General features: G+C 39.5%; 1 protein-coding gene across 1 annotated transcript in view; it reads right to left on the bottom strand.

Annotated features, from left to right (window-relative positions):
• RECQL (RecQ like helicase) overlaps positions 1 to 20,592 on the bottom strand; it is a 608,801-nt gene that overhangs the window by 578,650 nt on the left and 9,559 nt on the right. Inside the window, exon 2 of the mRNA XM_044087808.1 lies at positions 9,150 to 9,273. The gene's annotated coding sequence lies outside the window, so the exon portion shown is untranslated. The remainder of the gene's footprint in view (positions 1 to 9,149; positions 9,274 to 20,592) is intronic.

The following is a 20,592-nucleotide window of genomic DNA, read 5'->3' as shown; positions in this document are numbered from 1 at the left end:
TGGAAAAAACATGACTAGGCTTAAAAGGCCTCCAATATATTATTGAGACAGGATTTTGATGTTGAGAACTCGTATTGCACCCTTTAATCCTGGGTTGGGGTAGAGAATTAAGTTTATGCAGATAAATTAATTCTAACTTTAAATTTTTACTGTTTAGATTCTCAAGTTTTGATTTCACATTACCACCTTATGGTCCAAACATTGCATTTCTTTTTAAAAAAAAGTTATTGTGCTGGGTGCCTGTACAATGCATGTTTCTTTTTAATGGCACACAGTGTGAAACCAGAGGGGAATGCCAGGCTAAAGGGAGTATCGTTGAAATGTGTTGATGCAAGGCAGAATGAAGCAGAATGTATTTGTTTTTCAGAGTTTTTTCTCCCTGTTCTTGTCATGTTCATCTGCAGTTACATATTCTCATGGGAAAAAAGGAGACACATTCGATTGTCCATATGTCAAAGGACGGGGAGAAATACGGATTCTCTAGACATGATGGCACCTTCCAATATAACAAATAAGGAAAAGTTAAGACTGTAATTTAACAGCTATCAGAACTTTTAAGACCCATGTGAAGGCTGCCAGCCCAGGTAGCTAGAATTCTGTAAATAATTCTGATATTTGTGAATATTAATATGATCCATAGGTTTGTCTTACAAATGTAAGAGACCTTTATGTTATGTGCTGAGCTTCAAGAATATAACTACAGTGTACCCTGCTGAAAAAGAACAAAGTTAACTTGAAAACTCTAAGAAAATAAGTGAATTGTTTACAATGTTGGTTATCTCAGCTAGGAGACAGAATGTCTGCAGCTAGAAATTCTTTCTATTGTCTGGAAATGTGTTTAACTGTTTTACGACTTCCAGTTCCAGACAAAAAGGCTGAAATATATTTTTGATACAGAGGTGACAAAGAATGATGTAATCTGAGATAACCAGCAGAAATGTTTGATAGTAACTTAAGAACTACCTCAGAGAGAGTGAGTCTGTGCATTTTGTATCTTGTCTTTGGGCCTGTAAACATCCATTCAGCACTTGCATTTGCCTGGCTTTGTAACCAAGTTATTTAGAGCATAGTTTCTCTTAGAGATAGATAGGAATATATTAAGATCAGTCTAGATGTTGTCTGAATTCATGTGAAACTGCCCTGCAATGTTGTTTTGAAATATTTCCTGTGATTCTGAACTCTTGTTGTCACTGTATTGAGTTATTGGATATTGTTTAATCCTTTTATTATTTATTATTATTAAATATATTTAAACCTTTTAATTGTGGCTAGTTTGTTTAGAGATATTTAAACTCTTAGAGCACTTGCATATTATTTCATGACACTGTACAGGCCACTCTTGAATAGCCTTAGTTTGGTCACGCTTACCATTTGGATAACAGTAACAGCACAGTAGAATTGGTCACTCTTTGTATGGGCCTTATAGTAGCTGATAAGCAAGGGTGGTTGGTGGTAATTATTACTACCTTTTAGTCTGAGCAGAAAGGGGCATAGCTAGTGAACCTGTGTGCCTGCCATCCTCAGGAGTGTTTGTTAGTTTATATATATATATATATATATATATATATATATATATATATATATATATATATCAAATCTCAAAGTGAGTGTGTGTGTGTGTGTGTGTGTGTGTCAGCTACTTGGGAAGGGACACAAAGCCCTGGTTGGACAGAGAGGATGCTGGAGGTTTTGGCTTGATCACTCGGCTGAGACTGCACCATATAGCTGTGCCAGTGGGGAGTCTTATTGGGGATCTGGAAAGAGAGGGAGAAACCAACCCCAGATTGACTGTGATCTCTGTGTGCTCTTAAGGGAAATTGCACTTTACTGTGTGTGTACTTGTCATCCTCCCAATCTGCATGTCCCTCACTGGTGCTAGTGGTGAGGATTGAGGGTCCCTGATTACTGGGCCTGTGCATGGGCATCACAACCCAATTAGGATTCAATTCAAGATGAAACAGATGTGGGGGTGTTTCAACAAACTCTGGTGACTTTAGCATTCAGTGGAGGAAGCTGATTTATGATTTATTTCCTTAGCAAGAATGTCAGTAGGCTCTGCAAATTACAGAAGATTTTATGCTATACAACTGCATAATGTAGTAGTTATACATGCAGTATAATTAATCTGCAGCTAATGTTTGCCGGTGGAATCATCCTATCAGTCAGGACTAGCTATTTATTTTGAGGGACAGTCTTCTTTCAGCAAACTATTCAGGGAACTTGGATATCTAGAGTTATTTTTTTTTCTGCATGCATCCTTTCTATGACTACTGTGTTTTCTTTTAATTTTCCTTGTGTCAACCTCTGAGTAAACTTACTCAACATTTTCATTATTTTTGTTATTATTTCTGTGAAATCCATTTATTTACCTTTAAAGTTTTTGTGTCTGGCTATTTTTTTTTATTTACTGCAAGGGTATTTATGAACTGTTGGGCAGCACACTGTGGGCCACATGCCTTTTAGAGTGCTTTGGTTGACTACCAGTGACAGCATCAACTGATGAAATAAGTGCAGAAAGGTAACTGGAAGTCTCTGACCTTCTTCAGAGTGGTAATCTCTAGTTATTGGCTAGAATCTAGCTATTGGAAGAAAGCAATAGAAAATTCTGTCAGCCTTCCCTTGGATGTGTGTGTGTGTGTGTAGGGGGGTATAATAATTTGTGTGAAAAGCAGTTACCATGGACAGAGGGGTGTTGGGAAACATTGGTTTTACAGACATCAGTGTAACTTAAGTGAACCGTGTCGAGTCTAATCTGGGTGTGGAGGTTGGAGTCCCATACTCAGGACAGCTATGCATATTTCCTCTATGCTCTTGATGCCAGGTTGTATTTTGTGGATTAATGAATAAAATGCACTTGGGTGTACTTTCTTGTTATCACTTCATCCTTTGTGGAGACAGTGGTTCATAGGTAGGTACTAGGTTATCAGCCCAAGGGCCTATGTAAGCCTAGCCAACAAGGTTCCCTGGCTTACGCCACCCAAGAAAGTTATTTTCCTGTGCCACTGTCGAGCAGAGACACAGAAGTGATCCCCGGGGTGCATTTCCTATTTCCCATCCATTCATCAAGATTTTTCTTGAAGAGTGCTAATGAAGATTGTGAAGTGGTAGCACCTCATCCTTCAGTCTCAGTGGCAGTGGTACAGCAGTCCTTCACACTCAGTGGCAGTGGTGTAAAGTGTATGTCACATATGTTAATTTGGAGTCCTGTCAAGCATAGCCAGCTTTAGGCACCAGCTAACCCTTCAGTCGCTGGGGGCCCCCTGGTCCTGGGGGCTCTCAACCACAGCAAGTTAGCTTATTTTGATATTTTGCAACAGGTCATTCAAACCAACAAAAGCTAGTACAATAATATTCTGTACTTCATAAACTAGATGAGTAATAACAACTCTTATTTATATCACCTTGAATGTTCAAAGATACCTCTGGTTATAATAACAGTGTTTAGTCAAATAACAGGCTTTACAATTTCATTAACTATTTTACCACTAATACAGTGCCCTTGGCTTAATTAAATCCTCTGGCAGACTTCTCTCTACTAAAACTATTATCACAGCCAGCTTTAGACACCTGCAATACCCATTGTTGCAATGAGGCCACTTTAGTCATCCTCATCTGTCTGGGGACCCCTTTAATCATCCTTGACTGTGTTGGGGCTCCATAAAAGCTGCTAGCTAGGAGAAAAGTTAGGAGAAAAAAACATGTTCAATTACTGATTATGTTCTTTAACCGAAACAGGATTGTGATATGACCCCATTAGGATAAAGCTGATAATCAGTGAATGAACATGAGCAAGGTAAAGATCACCAGTCCAGAGTGACTGATCCCAGTGCTTTCCTTGGATTTTAAGAAAAGCTGATGCTTCCAATCTTCCGGGATGGTGTTCTCTTTCAGAGAGTTTTATAAATACTGGCAACACACTAGACACTATAACTCTCAACTTTTTTGCTCAATAATTCTGGGAAAAGGAAAAAAATAATAGCAGAATACAGGCTTACAAACTCAGGAACACATTTTAAATATTACTTTAATAAACTTAAAAAGTTGATAGAATAACATATTTTGCATCAACATACATTTTGGAGCAATAAGAAGCATGAAACTCTGATGCCTGGGTTTACTGACCGACTGTAAGCCTCCCAATAAAAATGCTGGCACTCAAAATGCCAAGTACTGAGATGCTTAAAATCCAGAAGAGTGAATCTCGAGCATCACTCTTCTCCTTTAAACTTATTTTTTGCTGGGGCAGGCCACCCTGCACCCTCACAGCCCCAAACTTATAGATTCCAACTGCAAGACTGTCATATCTCAGACAAAAGGGAATATTCCTGGAAATATCAACCTCAGATTTAGTATATGCACGTCTGCTTTTTTGGCCAGTTTCCATATGTCAGGACTCACTTTAAAGGGTCCCAACATTTCAAAGGGTTACCCTATCTGTAATGCTGAATGAGCTACCAGCAAATCAAACCTTTTACAAGGGAGGCAGCAAAATCAGGGATAGTCTGTGAAGTCAGGCACAGTGACAGGTATGTATTACTCCTCAATGAGGTAAATAAAAAGTGACTTACCCCTGCTGCTGCATGACTACTGGTAAACAACAGTAATTGACTATTCCGGTGTGACAGTACCAGTGCTGCACAATGTACTTCTGTTTGCTGAAATAAGTGCAAAACTAGTATTGCTATGGTGTGTGTGTGTGTTGTATTGTAAATGAAACAAGCTAGCAAAAGTGTATTTCACTTTCCAACATAAACATCATCAGCACTGCCATTCTTGCTTGTGCGTGTGTTGTGTGTGTGTGTGTGTGCGTGTGGGGGGGGGGGGGTTTGCAGTGTACTTAAAAGTAATAAGCTGTCCATATTTTCTTACACTTACCATACATGATAAGTGGCATATTTGGCAGGAGGTGGATCTGAGGATCTGCGAAAGCAACTGTTCATAGCGATTATGGTGCAGCAAGTAGCATTTCTATCTCACAGTGCTTTGCACTGGTTGAGTTCTTGGCTATGTGGAATCTGCCCCAGCCCCTCAAAAACATGTAGCAGGTGAAATTAAATTCCTCCCATTTCTTTGGAGGTGAATGTGCAGTGAATGAAAATATCACTAATTTTTATCTGTACACATACATGCACACACAATAGTGCTGGGGCACACACATTACTCTTAAAGGTTTGTAAGTAAATACTCTTAAAGGTTTGTAAGTAAATACTTGGCTATCAGTCTACAGGCTACTAAAAGCCTAGCCAATAAATAGAGATCAGAATCAAACCCTAGATCTTGCATCTGTTAGGTAAAGACGTTAAACCTTATGCCAACCTCCACCCCCTCTTCTGAGTAAACGAGTAATTACATTTCAAAAGTAAGGCATAAAATATATCACATAACATTCAAACACTTGGATCTTCTAGGAGTCTGGTGGACCTCACAACCCAGACTGTATAAATGGATTCTGACATAGAATTAAAAGCCTCTGCTCTCAGCAGCACCCATTCTACTTTACAGACAGATAGTAAACTCAGGCATCAGAATGTCATTAGTCTTATTGCTCCAAAATGCATGTTGATGCAAAATATCTTCTCAGACGTATCGAAGATTGCTGTAGGTTATGCAAGTGCTAGGGATTGTGTGGTCATTACTTCTTTAATTTTCATCAGAGTCAAACACTTTAATGGTATGCAAGTATGTACAATAGGTCATTATAGCTTTACATTTGGCCTGTGGACAGTGTGGCATTGTTTTACTTTTCTCAAAGGCCTCAGAGGTATACAAAGGAGGTTATTATAGTTTGTGTAAGGGCACTGTACTGTAAAGGAGCAACTAAGTGGAATACATTACTGCAATCATTATTTCTTTCACTTTCCTCACAATCACACAGCAGGCACGTACACAGATGGCTGCATTTATGGGGCAGAGGTGAAGAGCGAGGAGGCATGCTAAATATATGTATGACAGCAGTCACATAAAATACATGACTATGGCCATTTGAACCATACGGTCACAGAGGCAGTGACTCGTCTTCTTTTTAGGGGGGATAGGGAGGCAGGCATTATTCCCAGATGTGTTGTTGTGGGAATACACAAAGCCTAACAATTGTTCTGCTAGTTTACTACGAGCTACTATTTTGCCAGCTGTGAATATTAAGCTTTGGGCACAACTGATGTATTCCTTGTAAGAAGAAACTAAGACAGAAATTTTTTTCTTGCTCATGATTTTTGCTCAGGCCACCATTTGTTTAAAAGGTTGAGAAATGCTCTAAAATGCGTCCAAGATCATCTATGGCTTTTGGAGGTCGCAGCTTAATTGAGTCATCTCCTAAATGGTTATTACAGTGCTGTTTTGTCAGGAAATGTGTGTTGAAAGAATACAAGGAAAACTACAGTTGAACAGTAATACTGTATTTGTTTCCTTAATTATAACTTCTGTTCAAGCCATCATTGGATGAAAATGTTGTATAAAAAGAAAAGAAAAAGAAAAAAAACTTTAAAAAGCACTTCAGAGCATACAGAAAATCAAGGCTTGTTGAAAAAGCTGAACAGTAAGGCAACATGAGAGAAAAGGAAGAAAAAAGCAATGTGCATGTTATGGGGAGCCCAAGATGGGGGGAGGGGGCACTGGAGGATATATATGGCGAGGGCATTAAACAGTAGGCATTGCCTAGGGTGCCATTTCAGCCAAGTCCAGCTCTGAATATAGAGCTGCTCTGATGCATCACTGTTGCAACTAAATGCCAGTAACTGTGAATAACCCTTTCTGAGATACACCAACACAGTGAGGTACACAGCCTGTCAGAATGCAAGGACATTGTACCTACACAGGTCAGTCTGTGCACACAGCTCCTAAAACTTTGCAGCATGAACTAAGACTCTGCTTAAGAGAAGTGACAGTGACAGGGTGATACTTAGGCTGTCAAGTCCTCAAACTATCAAAAGTTAAGACTGCTTGAAATATTACCAAAATAGTTTGTCAGTATTTCACTGAAAGAGTCAACGGTACAGTGAGGACTGTGAATTTGCCTTCTTCTCACTGTAGTGAGATCTCAGAGTTCGTACACATAATAAGTAACATGGGTGTGGGGATGCAGGGGGCTTTTTGCTTTTATTTTTTTTTCAAACCTTGTAGAGTCTTTTTTTTATGTGAAGTACTGATATATACTTATTCATATATAGATTGCTAAAGGGTCCTATCAGTTTCCCAAAAATAAAATGCATTGCAGAAAACAAAGCTAAATATAAAACTGTCATAAACTGACAATTATAATGCCTGTGCACACCACAAACCACCATTAGAGAGGGACAAAAATATACAGTCCTTCACAAATAAAATGACGATACTGGAAAAAACTACATTTATATGTTCCACTTCTCTTTTGCGACACTGGCTTCAGTCCTTTTCTTTCAAACACTCCTTTTAAGTTTAAAGATGTTTTATTCACAAACTGAGGAATTTCACCAAGTGCATTACTAATTCTTCATTACCTTTTATCATATTACAATTTCTGTTATGAATGTTCCTGAGTCTATACATCTATACTATTAACTTATAAGAATAATAGAAATACAACCGTGAGTATATCTTCTATATCTGCTACACAAATATTATAATTGTAAATCTATGGCAGTTGCATATTTTATGCCAGGTTTCCTGCAACACATTTTATGTTGGAAAAACTGATACGAAATTACAGCAAAGTATATAATATGAACATATATACGCCATCAAAATAATAGAAAATGTGTTATATACACACTCAGCACAATACTGTGTTTTGTTATTTAATTATTTTTTGTGTTTGACATGTAGCATTAGATGACAGGGATGATACTGTGAAATCAAAACTTGAGCAGTTAGAATTAATTTAGCACCTTGTCCTTATTTAAAATAACATATTTCAGTCCTTGAAAAATAAAAAAGGTGATTTGTAACTTTTTTAACATTTGATTGATCTTTTATCATGTGATTAACTGTGTTAATGTACAAAACAGTCTCGTTTGTAAAAGAAAAAAAATGGTCTTACATTCAATGTCTCATTGATTCTGTAAAAAAAAGATAAAAAGTGCTTTTAAAAGTTCTACATTTTTTTAGTCATTTACTGCTCTTATCTCCATACAGGCAAAACGGTGTCTTCTTTTTTCTACAGCTGTCAATAATCAAACAAATTGTGTAACAGACCCTGTATATTTTAAACAGACATATCATCCAACCCCATTTGCAAAATACGAAAAGGGGTTGACGATGGATGGATATATATGGTGAGGGCATTAAACAGTAGGCATTGCCTAGGGTGTAAATCCTAGCTCTAGATGATGGTCACTGTTGCAGTGACACCCCAACCCCATTTGCAAAATGGGAAAAAAAGGGGTTGTAGATGGATGGCTGGACATGTGATTAAAACTTAAGATGTGTCTAGCACTTTTTTAAATTACATAGTGGCACAGAAATCCTACTTAACTGTTTTTTTTTTTTTACTATGCGTTACATTATATTTCCTTGCAAAAGAACACATTAATTATGGGCTGACCACATTTGCAAATTTAACTATCCATACATGTTCTTGTTTATAAGTTACAATAAACATCCTCCCAACGCTTCTCTATGCAAATGCTATCAATACCTATAAAACAAAAATTACACTCAGAGTTTCAGCTTGACACTCAGTTGTCTCCCTCATCCAATATCATTAAGATGATCTAATGATTCATGTCCTAAAGCTGCTGGCCATGTGATACAATCTGTAGACAGCAAGTGTGCTGAAATGCATCAATTTGTGTAAATGTGTGACAGTTAGTGTGAAGTTTCACTGCCTCCGAATAGTAAGTGCTCATTTTTATAGTGCTGTTGTTGGGTTGTTAACCACAGTCAAATTCCACAGACCACCACCGGTGTATTTATCATGTAAAGCAGTACATTAAGGGGAAATATATGCAGAGTACCAAGTAAAGATTGTGATCTAATGTAGCTGTACTCAATATTTCATAGTATCAAAAGATCTTTGAAAGCAATTATTTATGTTGCCTACTGTGACTTTACAGTGCCACAGTTAAGGCATACACAAACAAAACCAAACGTCAAAAAGATCTGAATTCAAAATACTCAGACTAAACTAATATAACTCTTCAAGTAACTACTGTCCAAAGACTTGGAACTTTTACCTTCACTTCAGCAATGCCTTTCTTGATCCAGCTCAATAGACCAGACTAGTCCCTAAACTGAGCTTCTTGAAGGTAGAATGCAATGACATATCCCATCATTCTCTAGGTGGAGTGGGTACATCTCCTAGAACAGTAGATAAAACAGAAATAAAATACATTTACTTTAACAAAAAGCAACCAAAAGACCCGTGAAATAAAATCATAACTGTACGGCAGACAAAAAAAAAAATCTGCATGCATTCAAGTGTGAATCCTACTCTACTCCATGACCTTTGCTGAACCAGTATGTCAGGACTGGAATATGAACTATGCTGCTATACAGGACTGAGTCATGTCTGAACCAAGCTGCTACGAGGACACTCACCAGGATAAACAAGGCAAATATAACAGAACAGCAAATAAAATTGGGATTGTGAAGCAGGTTACAGGAGAGGAGACAAACGTGTTTGAAATTCAGGACAAAGAAAAATTGTAAAGGAGGCGACTTGAGGATAAAGGTAAGGAAACAGCTTATTCACCTCACCAATGAAATAACAGCTGATGAGGAGATGAAAGTAATTTGTCTTTCCAAAGCAAAAAACAAAAAAAAAGATCTGCAACACACACTGCTGGCATTAGCCTACAGAATTAACACAATATTCCATTATGGCATAATAGGAAACTTCTAGAGGACCATCGTTACCTTACACCTAGTCGAGTGTAAAGGGTGTGGTATTTGATGCTGGACTTTTCAATCACTCTTCCTAACTGACCAGTTTCTATTTGCGTGTGTGTGCATATATATATATATATATATATATATATATATATATATAATCTTCATCTAAAGTTCTGGGACCATGGAATCAAGTAAAGGGGAGCCTGCAATGTGCACCACATGGGGAGCAGGTTTTCCTTACTACAAAAAAGTTTTTTTGTAGATTTTATTGAACTGAATCTTGGACTTATTTGCTTTATCCAGTTGAAGCTTCAGTGAACTTAGAATTAATGAAATATAGAGAAAGCCAGGACCGACAAGTATTTTAGGTTTCCACAGACTCTGTGCTGTTCAGCATACAGTCCAAAATCCTATTATCCTGTACCACCACCAGTCAGTAACAAGACAGTCGATTTACAAATCAGATTCTAGCAGACTAGAAGGCAAGGAAGAGAATGGCTGAAGGTCATTAGAAAAGCAGGCAGGACAATGCTCCTCAGGACATACTACGAGTCCAGATGTAAATCTGCCAGATGAGAAAGTGGCTAGAGGGTGCGAGGTTGAGGAAGGTTAGAGACACAGACACAAAAAAAGTTATGCACTCACCATAATGATGTATCCGATGTTGTCGGTCTGCTCCTCAACCTATAGGGCAGTGTCCCCAGCTAGAGAAAACCCTGGGAGCTCCTCAGGGAAGGAAGGATATGACAAAGTACAGGGGAGCCAAATGCTGCACTACCAAAGAAAACAGAGGGTAGAAAGGAAGAATTAATATGGAGGGACACCCTATACTTATAGAAGACCACATATGGTGGCTGGGAAGATACCCTAAAATTCTGATACTCATCTGATCAATGTAATAAGAACCAGAAAAAATGGTTTTCCAAGTCAAAAGCTGAAGTCCACCTTGGCAGATAGTTCAAAGGGGGACTGTGTCAGAGCTTGAAGTACTGTGAAATCCCATGGAGGAGCAGGATCCTTAACAGGTGGCCATAGTAAAAAAGATCATAAGATAATACAAAAGCGTGCATCAAATCTTTTATGTACACAAGGCCACAAAAGGTTTACAGTTTCCATACTGATATTTACAACAATTTCAATTTCTGTCTGAATGCACAGACAGTGACATTGACAAAGTTCAAGTACTACATGCATCTCAGTTAAAGACACCACAACATCCACCACTACTACTACTACTACTACTACTACTACTACTACTACTACTACTACTACTACTACTACTACTACTATTTCCTGTTTTTATTATCTATTCAAAATCTCTTTGCTACATCTTTATCCGGATACAAAAAAATCAGGTAGGCTACCCACACATTGGTTTAAACATCTTTATTAAATTATCACTTAAGACACAGGTAAACACACATTAACAGAAAACATTCTAACATTTTTCCATTTAAATACAATATACATATCATCAGTCCAACATTACAAAAAAAATGTTGAATTCTTGCCTTCCCTTAAACCTCACTCCTTCTCCTGAACATCATTATGCATATATTGCTGCCATGGTTTCTGTTTACTTCTATGTAGTTTGCTCCTTCCCTTTTCAAAAGATCCCTCTAAGTTCTTTTATCTCTTTGATAATATTCAACACTTCAAATACAGTTGGTGTAGACTTTGATTTCCACTTTCTAGTAAATGCTTTTTTGGCAGCCAAAAGAATTAGGCTACCCACACATTGTCCCACATTAATATTTGATAAAATATATCAAAACTTTGTTTTAATTACATGTTCAGATTCTGTACTAAACCAATAAAAGTATCAAGAAACATTTTAAATGTTGTTTTATCAAATCTGTATTATTGCAACTGTTATTAGTATCTGGCAGCTAGTGCAGAGGACTAAGGCTAGGAGCTGCTAACAACTTTTGTGCTATAGTGCTTCTAGTTTGAAATTAATAAACCAAAAATAAACTTATTAAAACTATTACCACTCTTACTAGTACCCAGTACCTAATATTGCTAGTATAAGCATGCAAAAGTGATTCCTGTTTGCAGAGAAATAAATTCAGACCAAATATAGAAAATCAAGTCCAATTGACAAGCCATTGGAACAAATATGCTCCACAGATTTGAAAACAGTTTAAAGATACCAGATGCATCATTAACATCTATAGAAACTAACCATAACCTTTCAGTTTTGGAAATATTACTGGCCACATAATGATTACAGCAACTGTTGTGCAATAAATTAGTAACGTCTACTGCCTTATGACTAGCCTTCTTCATTTTACAAAATCGTAACACAAATAAATGGATATTATTATAAATAACCACTGGAATCAGTTTTATGAAGGGAATGACCAGCTTTAAAACCATCAGGAATCTGAAAACCTGAATTTCACTTCCACTCCAGATAAAGTTATTAATAATCCAGGAAATGAGTGGGCCATTATGTATTTAACAATTTTCTATAATCGTGAGATCAACACTTCGATATCATGCTACTAACATGACAGCAGAAGGAAAAAAATACTATCTACAACAGGCAACTCAGGGCTTGCTGGAAAGGACAGAAATGGTTACACATTTTTGCTAGTAACATTGTAAGCCTCATACAACAGCTAAGTATTTGTTAGACAAATCTGAATAACACAAACATTTTACATAATTATTTTAATGTAAAGGGGGTTCAGGGAAGGGTAGAAAGGTGTAAGCATACTAGAAGGCACTGAGTTAAGGAGATGAGTGAGAGGGAAGACCAGCAAAGCAGGGAAGAATAAATTATTTATTTTGCTTATAAAGACATGCACAGACTGGAAAACTAATGAAAAAGTACTAAGAAATTGTAGATTGTGAATGAGAGGGAAGATAGAGGAATGGGTGAGGATGCAGGGAGTAGAGTTGGTGAAGGTGGATGAGTTTAAATACTTAGGATTAACAGTTCAGTGTAATGGCAAGTATAGAAGAGAGGTGAAGAAGAGAGTACATGCAGGGTGGAGTGGGTGGAGAAGAGTGTCAGGAGTGGTTTGTGACAGAAGAGTACCAATAAGAGTGAAAGGGATGGTCTACAAGAGGGTAATGAGATCAGCTATGTTTATATGGGTTGGAGACAGTGGCATTGACAAAAAGGCAGGAGTCAGAGTTGGATATGGCAGAGTTAAAGATATTAAGATTTGCACTAGGTGTGATGACAGTAGACAGGATTAGGAATAAGTAGAGGGTCAGCCCAGGTTGGATGGTTTGGAGACAAAGCCAGAGGCGAGATTGCATTGGTTTGGACATGTGCTGAGGAGGGATGCTGGGTATATTGGGAAAAGGATGAAGCTGCCAAGTAAAACGAAGAGAGGAAGGACTAAGATAAGCTTTATGGATGTGGTGAGAGAGGACATGCAGGTGGTTGGTGTGACACAGCAAGATGCAGAGGACAGGATGAAATGGAAACAGATGATTCGCTGTGGCTACCCCTAATGGGAACAGCTGAAAGAAAAAGACCAAGAAATTGTAGATCAGGAAACTGAGGAAGAGGAGGATATTATTTACCATTTATTTGTAGATAACTAGACCTGTGAAATGGCTGCTTGAATACCATATGAATGTGCCCACAGAGGAAAAGTTCTGAATTTCAGTAGACATGGTGCTACACTTGCAGACAAAAAAAAAAAAAATAGAAGCCAGTCACTTTAGAGTTCATGTCCCTAAATATGCTTTGGAGAACAAGTTTCTAGCCAAGTAGGGAAGAATAAATTATCTACAGATGCACATGATTATAAGCAAGACTAGTAAATGAATGAAAAAGTACTAAGAGCCTAGCTCATAAACTAGGAAACTGATAAAGATGAGATTTTTTATATTATTTGCAGGTAACTAGGCGTATGTAAATGATGCTTAGCTGCCATATGAAGGCACCTACAGAAGAAAGGTTCTACATTTCAAGAAATGGAGTTCCAGTGATAGGAAAAAGAGAAGTCTTTGTTAGAGGCAATGGTAAAGACTGGTCTGTTTATATTTAGAGTCAACGTCCTTACATTGGTCAACCCCCCCCACCCCCATTGTTTGCCCAACAAGGCAAGATGCAGCATTAGAATGAATAAGAAGAAGGCGTACAAGGACTATAGCTCATTAAATATCCTGCTTGCTGCTGCAGCAAGGACTGTGTGAAGACCATGTAGTAGTATGTTACGGCTGCAATGAACTCAAAAGAATAGCAATGCTCGTTAGCTGTGTTTGTGTCTCAATGACGATCGGCGTGATCCTGTGTGCAGCATAGCAGGAAAGAGCAGAAGTTATGTAACACCTTTAAAGGGCCATGATGCATGTGTGCTTATCTAATTTTTGACCAAAATAAAAGGTTGGAAATGGGAATATAGAAAGGTGACAAAAAGGGGTAAGGAAGCAGAAAGTAGATCATAATTTTTGTAGGCCAGGTTACCATTTTATGTACACATATGAAAAAATGAAGTTGGGGAACACAGTAAGGGAAGGTAAGAGGGTTAGGATAGGTAGTGGGGGCACACAAACATAGAAGACAGACAAAACTGACAGGGGAGATGCTGACACGATAAGAAAGGGGGAAAACAATAACGGGCACAAACACACAGAAGAAATGCAGTAGTGATAGGGTAGACTGGATAAGTGGGGCTGGTAAACACACAAAAGAGAAGAGAACACCAGGATAGGAATAGGCTAGGATGCTTAGCTGCAGTTCCTATTAGATGTGACACATTGGGAGCTTAATTACCACCCCATGTTCCTCTGACACTGGGGCCCTAGCTCTGACAGCAAAGCCAGCGGGAGGAAGGGAGTGCATTATATATTCGCATAGCAAAGAGTGGTACTTTGTATGTGGAAGTAAGCCACAGTACACCAATGGTGGGTGATCCTACTTCTCAGCCTCCCATCAGCCCATCAGGTTGGGATTTAATCTCGGGTCACTGCAATGGTGATGGCATTACTCACCATTACATGGTGTGCCCTTTGGACATGCTGTTCCAGGTCTCCTTTTACAATAAGGGCCTTAAGAACCCTCTCTCAGGAGACTTGCAAAATTCTGTTAGATTGCCTCACTCAGGGTTTTGTGGTATTATCTCCAACACATTACAGACAGAATTGCTTGAAAACTTGTGGTCACACCTGTTTTCGCAGGTGCCACCTGTCAGAAAACAGGGTTAGCTCAACTGTATAAATGGTGGTAGAAAAGGACACCAAAGTAGTGCATGGACAGTGGATGAACACAAGTATGAACTATGGCAGTTTAGCTTATTGAAATAAGGTGGCAGTGAACTATGCATTACAGAGACTCCATTCTCAGTAGTCATTGTCTGGAATTACAGATATCCCCTAGAACAGTGCATGCGCACTACTGTCTGTGGGTGTCCGGGTGTATGTATAATGCTACTGGGAAGGCACCATGAAGTTTAGCTAGTGTGCACGATGTGAAAACTGAGCAATTCAGAAATGCTTGTGCATTAAGCTCTCATTTGCATAAATCATTAATCAATTCACTCAAACACTTGAATTAGGTTCATAGGAAGGTACTAGGCTATCGGCCCTAGGACCTATACAAGCCTAGCCAAAAAGGTACCCTGGCTTTTGCCACCCAAGAAAATTATTTTCCTGTGCCCCTGTCGAGCAAAGCCACAGAGATGATCCCCGGGGAGAATTTCCTATTTCCCATCCAATCATCAAGGTTTTTCTTGAAGAGTGCTAATGAGGATCTTTGATATAGATAGGTAGTTTGTTCCAGAGTATGGGAAGTCTCTGGGACAGGAATCTATCCTTCCAGCATGTTTTGTTAATTGTGGTGACAAGGTTTAGGTCCCTAGAGCGTGTAGCTCGGATGGATTGGGATAAGTGGTGCATGTCCAACAGCTCTGGGTCTGACATAGCTTTGTATGTTAGGCAGAGATCGCTTCTAAGTAGGTGATATGCAATGGAGTAAAGCTGGAGTTTTTTTGAGATGGTCTGCGTAGGGCATCTGTTTGAGGCCGGTAATCCTCTTTGCAAGGTATTTCTGCGGCCTTTCCAGTTGTTGTAAATGTCTTTGTGAGGTACATACCAAAAGGGGCATTGTACTCTATAATGGGTCTAATGAGTGACGCGTAGAGGGAAACAATGACCTCTTTTTTCCTGGATGAGAAACCTTTTGTGATGAGATGTGCCACATAGGTTTTCCTGACTACTGTGGCACTGTAATTATCAAAGGAGAGACTACTGTCCACCTGTGTCCCAAGGTCTCATCACACTTTCGGTGTTAAGTAGACTACCACCTATGTGGTAGCTCATGGGTATAGAGTTTTTACCAAAGGGGAGGACAATGCACTTTTTGGCATTGAGCTTGAGGCCATGGCTTTGACACCAGGCATCTGTCTCAGTGAGGCCCTTTTGCAGGATGCCCACATCTTTAGGAGTTTCAATTCTGGCTCCTAGTTTGCAGTCATCTGCAAACTTCATTAGCCAAAGACCTTCAGAAAAGTAGATACCCAGCAGGAGGACGGACCCAGGACTGAACCCTGTGGTACTCTGCTTATCACTGGTCTGAAGTCGGATTTGGAGTCTGCTACTTTCACAGTGTGGTTCTGTCAGTGAGCCAGCTGGCAAACCATCTTGTGACATAGGGATTTATACCTAGTTTAGTGAGTTTATCTATAAATTCCAGAGTGGGGGATGGTGTCAAAAGCCTTGGCGAGATCTAGATAGGCTGTGTGAACCACCTTACCCTAGTCTACGACTTTGGTGACTGCTTCAAAGAAGTCAGTCAGGTTTAGGAGACATGATCTGACTTTTACAATCCCGAACTGGGTGGGGTCCAGAGTTTTGGAGATTACCAATGTCTTTTTTTTATAAGTTCCATGATGATATGTTCCATGGCCTTGCAGACCAGGCTCGTTAGGCTAATGGGGAGGTAGTTCCAGGGGTCCGTGGTGGCTCCCCCTTTGTGGAGTGGGATAACTGCCACTGTGCGCCATTCAGTGCGCACAAAGCCTGAGGTGAGGCTATGACTGAACATGGTGCTTAGGTGGGGGTGCCAGTTCATTCTGTGGTTCATGTAGAACACAGCCTGGGATGTTGTCAGGTCTCATGGATGCTGTGTTCTTGGCTTTGGAGAGTGTGGTTTTTACCTGTGCAGCTGTGATTACAGGAACTTTGCATTTTTCTGGTACAGAGATGGGCCCTTTGGGGGAGGGGGGTAAAGTTAGCACTGAACCTATCTGCCAGGATGTTGGCAATATCAGTTGGTTCTGTATATTTAGTGCCATTGTGCTGTAACTCAGAGCAGATCTGAGTATTGCCATTGAGATTCTTGACATAGCTATAGAATGTTTTGTGGTTGTCTTTAGAAGTGGTGGCGATTTTGTTTTCATAACTAGCTTTGGATGATTTTAGGAGGGATCTCAGCTTCTTATGGAGGCTGACCAGGAAGTTTTTCCAGTCATGGGATTTTACTTTTTTTTGCAACAGTTTCTTTCTTCTGTTGTAGAGTTTATGTATGGCAGGGGACCACCAGATTGCCTTCCTTTTTTTTTTTTTTTGGAGGACAGCACCTTGGTTCTGTTAGGGATAGCACGATCCATGCACTTGTGCAAGTGCTTACAAAGTGCATTTGTGTAGGATTCAGCAGTCGTACCTCTATTGTCCATCTGCATGGGTATCGTGGTTTGCCACTTCTGTCTTAAGAAGCGTGAAGTTGGCTTGGGAGAAATTTTTTACAGTGGTTTCCCCAATGGGAGTTGGGGGGCAGGATGTGGATGTCTAGGCTGATTAGCTTGTGGTTTGATCTGACCAATGAAGAATTGACCTCTGGTGTGGAACACTGGTCGCGCATGTTGGTAATAACCAGGTCTAGGATATTGCTGCACCTGGTGGGGGTGTGTGGATAAGATGATCCAAGGCATTGGAATTTATGAATTCCAGAAATCGTTGAGCAAAAGAGTTGGTACATGAATAGTTTTCCCAGTTAATAGTGGGGTAGTTGAAATCACCAATTATGAGGGTGTTGGGTTGCACCCTAATATTTTCCAGTGCATCAAGAAATGAGAAGTGGGAATCATGGGGCATGGTGGGGGATCTGTAGCAAGTTACAATTTGGACTGCAGTCTTGCTGAGTGTTAGTTGCACTTGGATAATCTTGGATGCATTATGCTGAGCAACTAGCCTGTAGATGTGGATATCCTTAATGAATACAGACACGCCTCCACCTTTAGTGTTTCGGTCCAGGTTAGGTGGCCGAAAGGTGTGGTATGAATTATAGCCTGGTAACGCAGGGGTGCTCTCTGGAGCCTTGAACCAGGTCTCTGTCATTGCACAGATGGTGTGTCCTCTGGTTTCTACTCTAGCAAATAAATTCTGAAGATGGAAGTAGTAGTTAAACAGCATTTTTGAATCCACTTTTCATGACAAAATGAATTCTGCTCCTAAAGGATATTTGATCCTAGTGAAAAAAATGGGACATTTTTCCCTATACACCAGTGCCTACAGCTCCAACATCAAGTGAGCCTTAGCAATGGCCAGTACGATAAAAAGCACAGAAACAAACTTTAGGTCTGTCAAACTAGCAAGTCTGAAGCGAGAATGGGGAAAAGGTCAGATTCCCATAGGAGGAAGAGACACAGACAAGCAGACATTGAGGGGGGGGGGTCATTTAGCAGGTAGACACTGAACTCCTTTACGGTGCTGCGTGACCATTTAATGCTGGGTCATAATTCTACCCCACACATTATCATGAAGGCAGAAGCAGCAGACATATGCAGCCTGATAATGGGGAACTTGAGACCCAATAATACAAGTGCCAAATATGGTAGTATGTCCTGTCCAGTTCACTGGTGTAGCATCTGCTAGGAAGTGCCTGTCCAGTTCACTGGTGTAGCATCTGCTAGGAAGTGCTATCAGTTTTGATCATTTTTGAAACTCCAGCTAAGTGGCCTGAAGGAGTCTGAGGATCTAAAGCAGAAGTCAGGCCCTGAGGCCAAGTCACCTCCCCAACCATGAGAGGCCTCACCTACTAGTAGAGTTTCATGTAACAGCAGAGATCCTTCTCTGCCATCTTGAGACAATGACATTTACTTTTGGTTACCACTGCAAAAAGACTTGGTTCATATGAAATCTGAGCAGCTTATAGGCACCAATATAATGGAGAAGATATTCACTTCAGAATATTGAAAAAAAAAAGAAACTAGTAGATTGAGAGAAGTTTGGCATAAAATGTTTTATTCTGAGCGACACACACTTATCATACAGAATTAAATATGGAGGCAGCCTGCAATCTCGCAAAATCCTTTCAGCAGATGTAATGACTACTGAAAACAAATTCTTCCATGTACTTTAGTTCTACATACACCACTAGTTCAAATGGAGGAACAGTTACCTTCTCCAACAAAAAATACATTTTCCGTGGAAAGACAGGATCTAGATCAGGCAGTCTACAGTGAAAATGAGATCCATAAAAAAACAAAAACTTTGCACACTTTTTAAATGGGTAAAAAGTAGTAAACTCTAAAATCACAGCAAAATGACCTCCTATAAGTCCAGAGTCAAAACTTTCAAAATACATCCCACAGGTCTAGAATGCCAACACCTTCTGTATTTTTTAAGGGTGAAGAATCACAAGCATTTTAATTTTTTGTCTCCTTCAAGAATTTGTTCATTCTCAGTAAATCTATGCTGTGTTTCCAGTGACAATCCTAGAGCTTCACTCCTTGTCTCAGTAACTGAACAAGAATAGTTCCACCTCGATGGGCTGGGGGGGGGGGTCATCCCCAAGAATGGAAGAAAGGCTCTGTCTCTTCATAATACAAAATCTCTCTCTCACCCATTTCTATTCTAAGAAATCAGTTCTGTTTGGAATGGAAGATCCTCCTTCCCATATGTTGTGCATGCAAAATCAAATTTTCTTCTCCCTAGAAAAGGGTGCTTTACTTCTTCCTCTACCTTGCTGCCTACTTCAGCCTTTGCCACTTTTAAGTTTCTTTTTTCTTTTCCTCCAAAAAATATTTGTTTAAACTTGTCAACCTCAGATTGTTGTCTGCAAAATATCCACTTTGTGGTGCAATTCCTGATGCATTTTAGATGGGCATTGGTGGGTGAAAAAGCTAATCGACAAATTGTACAAACCTCCCCCCTTTTTTCTTTTTTTTCCCCAGGGAAGTTGAACCAAAATAGCTTATTGTTCAAACAGGAGTTCAAAAGTTGCTTCCTCCTATCACTCTGTGGCTACACTTTTATTATGCCTACAGCATCACAGCTAGGCAAGATGCTTCTCCATTAAGGAAACCACCTGGGGCAGCTTGAAAATCACTGCCTTTGGGGCCTCACCTGCTACATCTCATTCAATATCCTTTAATTGAGAATATCCTGCTGATATTTCCCATTTGTCTGGTAATACAAAGCTCAATTACCAAAATGGTCCACTACCCTGCTCTTACCATTAGATAGGCTGCCTGCCCAGGGTCCAAGTTTTGATTCTTCAAGCAATGTCAAAGGCAGCTACTGCTGGATTGTTACAGGATTTTTTTTTTTATACATGCATGTAAATTTTCTCTCCCTCCCCAAAGAAACTATACAATTCCCTGGGGGGGGGGGGGGTTAGTGGCTGTAAGTGGGGCTTCAGGGATGTCCTTTCAAATGGATCCTCAAAATGCCTGGAAAACTGGCCTGGGTTTCTCATTTCCCAGAAGGTCCCAAGTACCATCTGATTCAACGGCCTCAAAAGTGTGTGTGTTTCTTTAGTCAGACAGAGTACCTTTCCAATAAAAGCATTCTCTGAAGGGAAGTCCAAGGATACAGAGT

This window comes from Protopterus annectens, chromosome 11.part0 (genome assembly GCF_019279795.1).
Source record: "Protopterus annectens isolate FY-2018-M chromosome 11.part0, PAN1.0, whole genome shotgun sequence".
Taxonomy (NCBI): domain Eukaryota; kingdom Metazoa; phylum Chordata; order Ceratodontiformes; family Protopteridae; genus Protopterus; species Protopterus annectens.
Note: the sequence above shows the minus strand (reverse complement) of the source record. Positions and strands in the feature narration are given on the sequence as shown.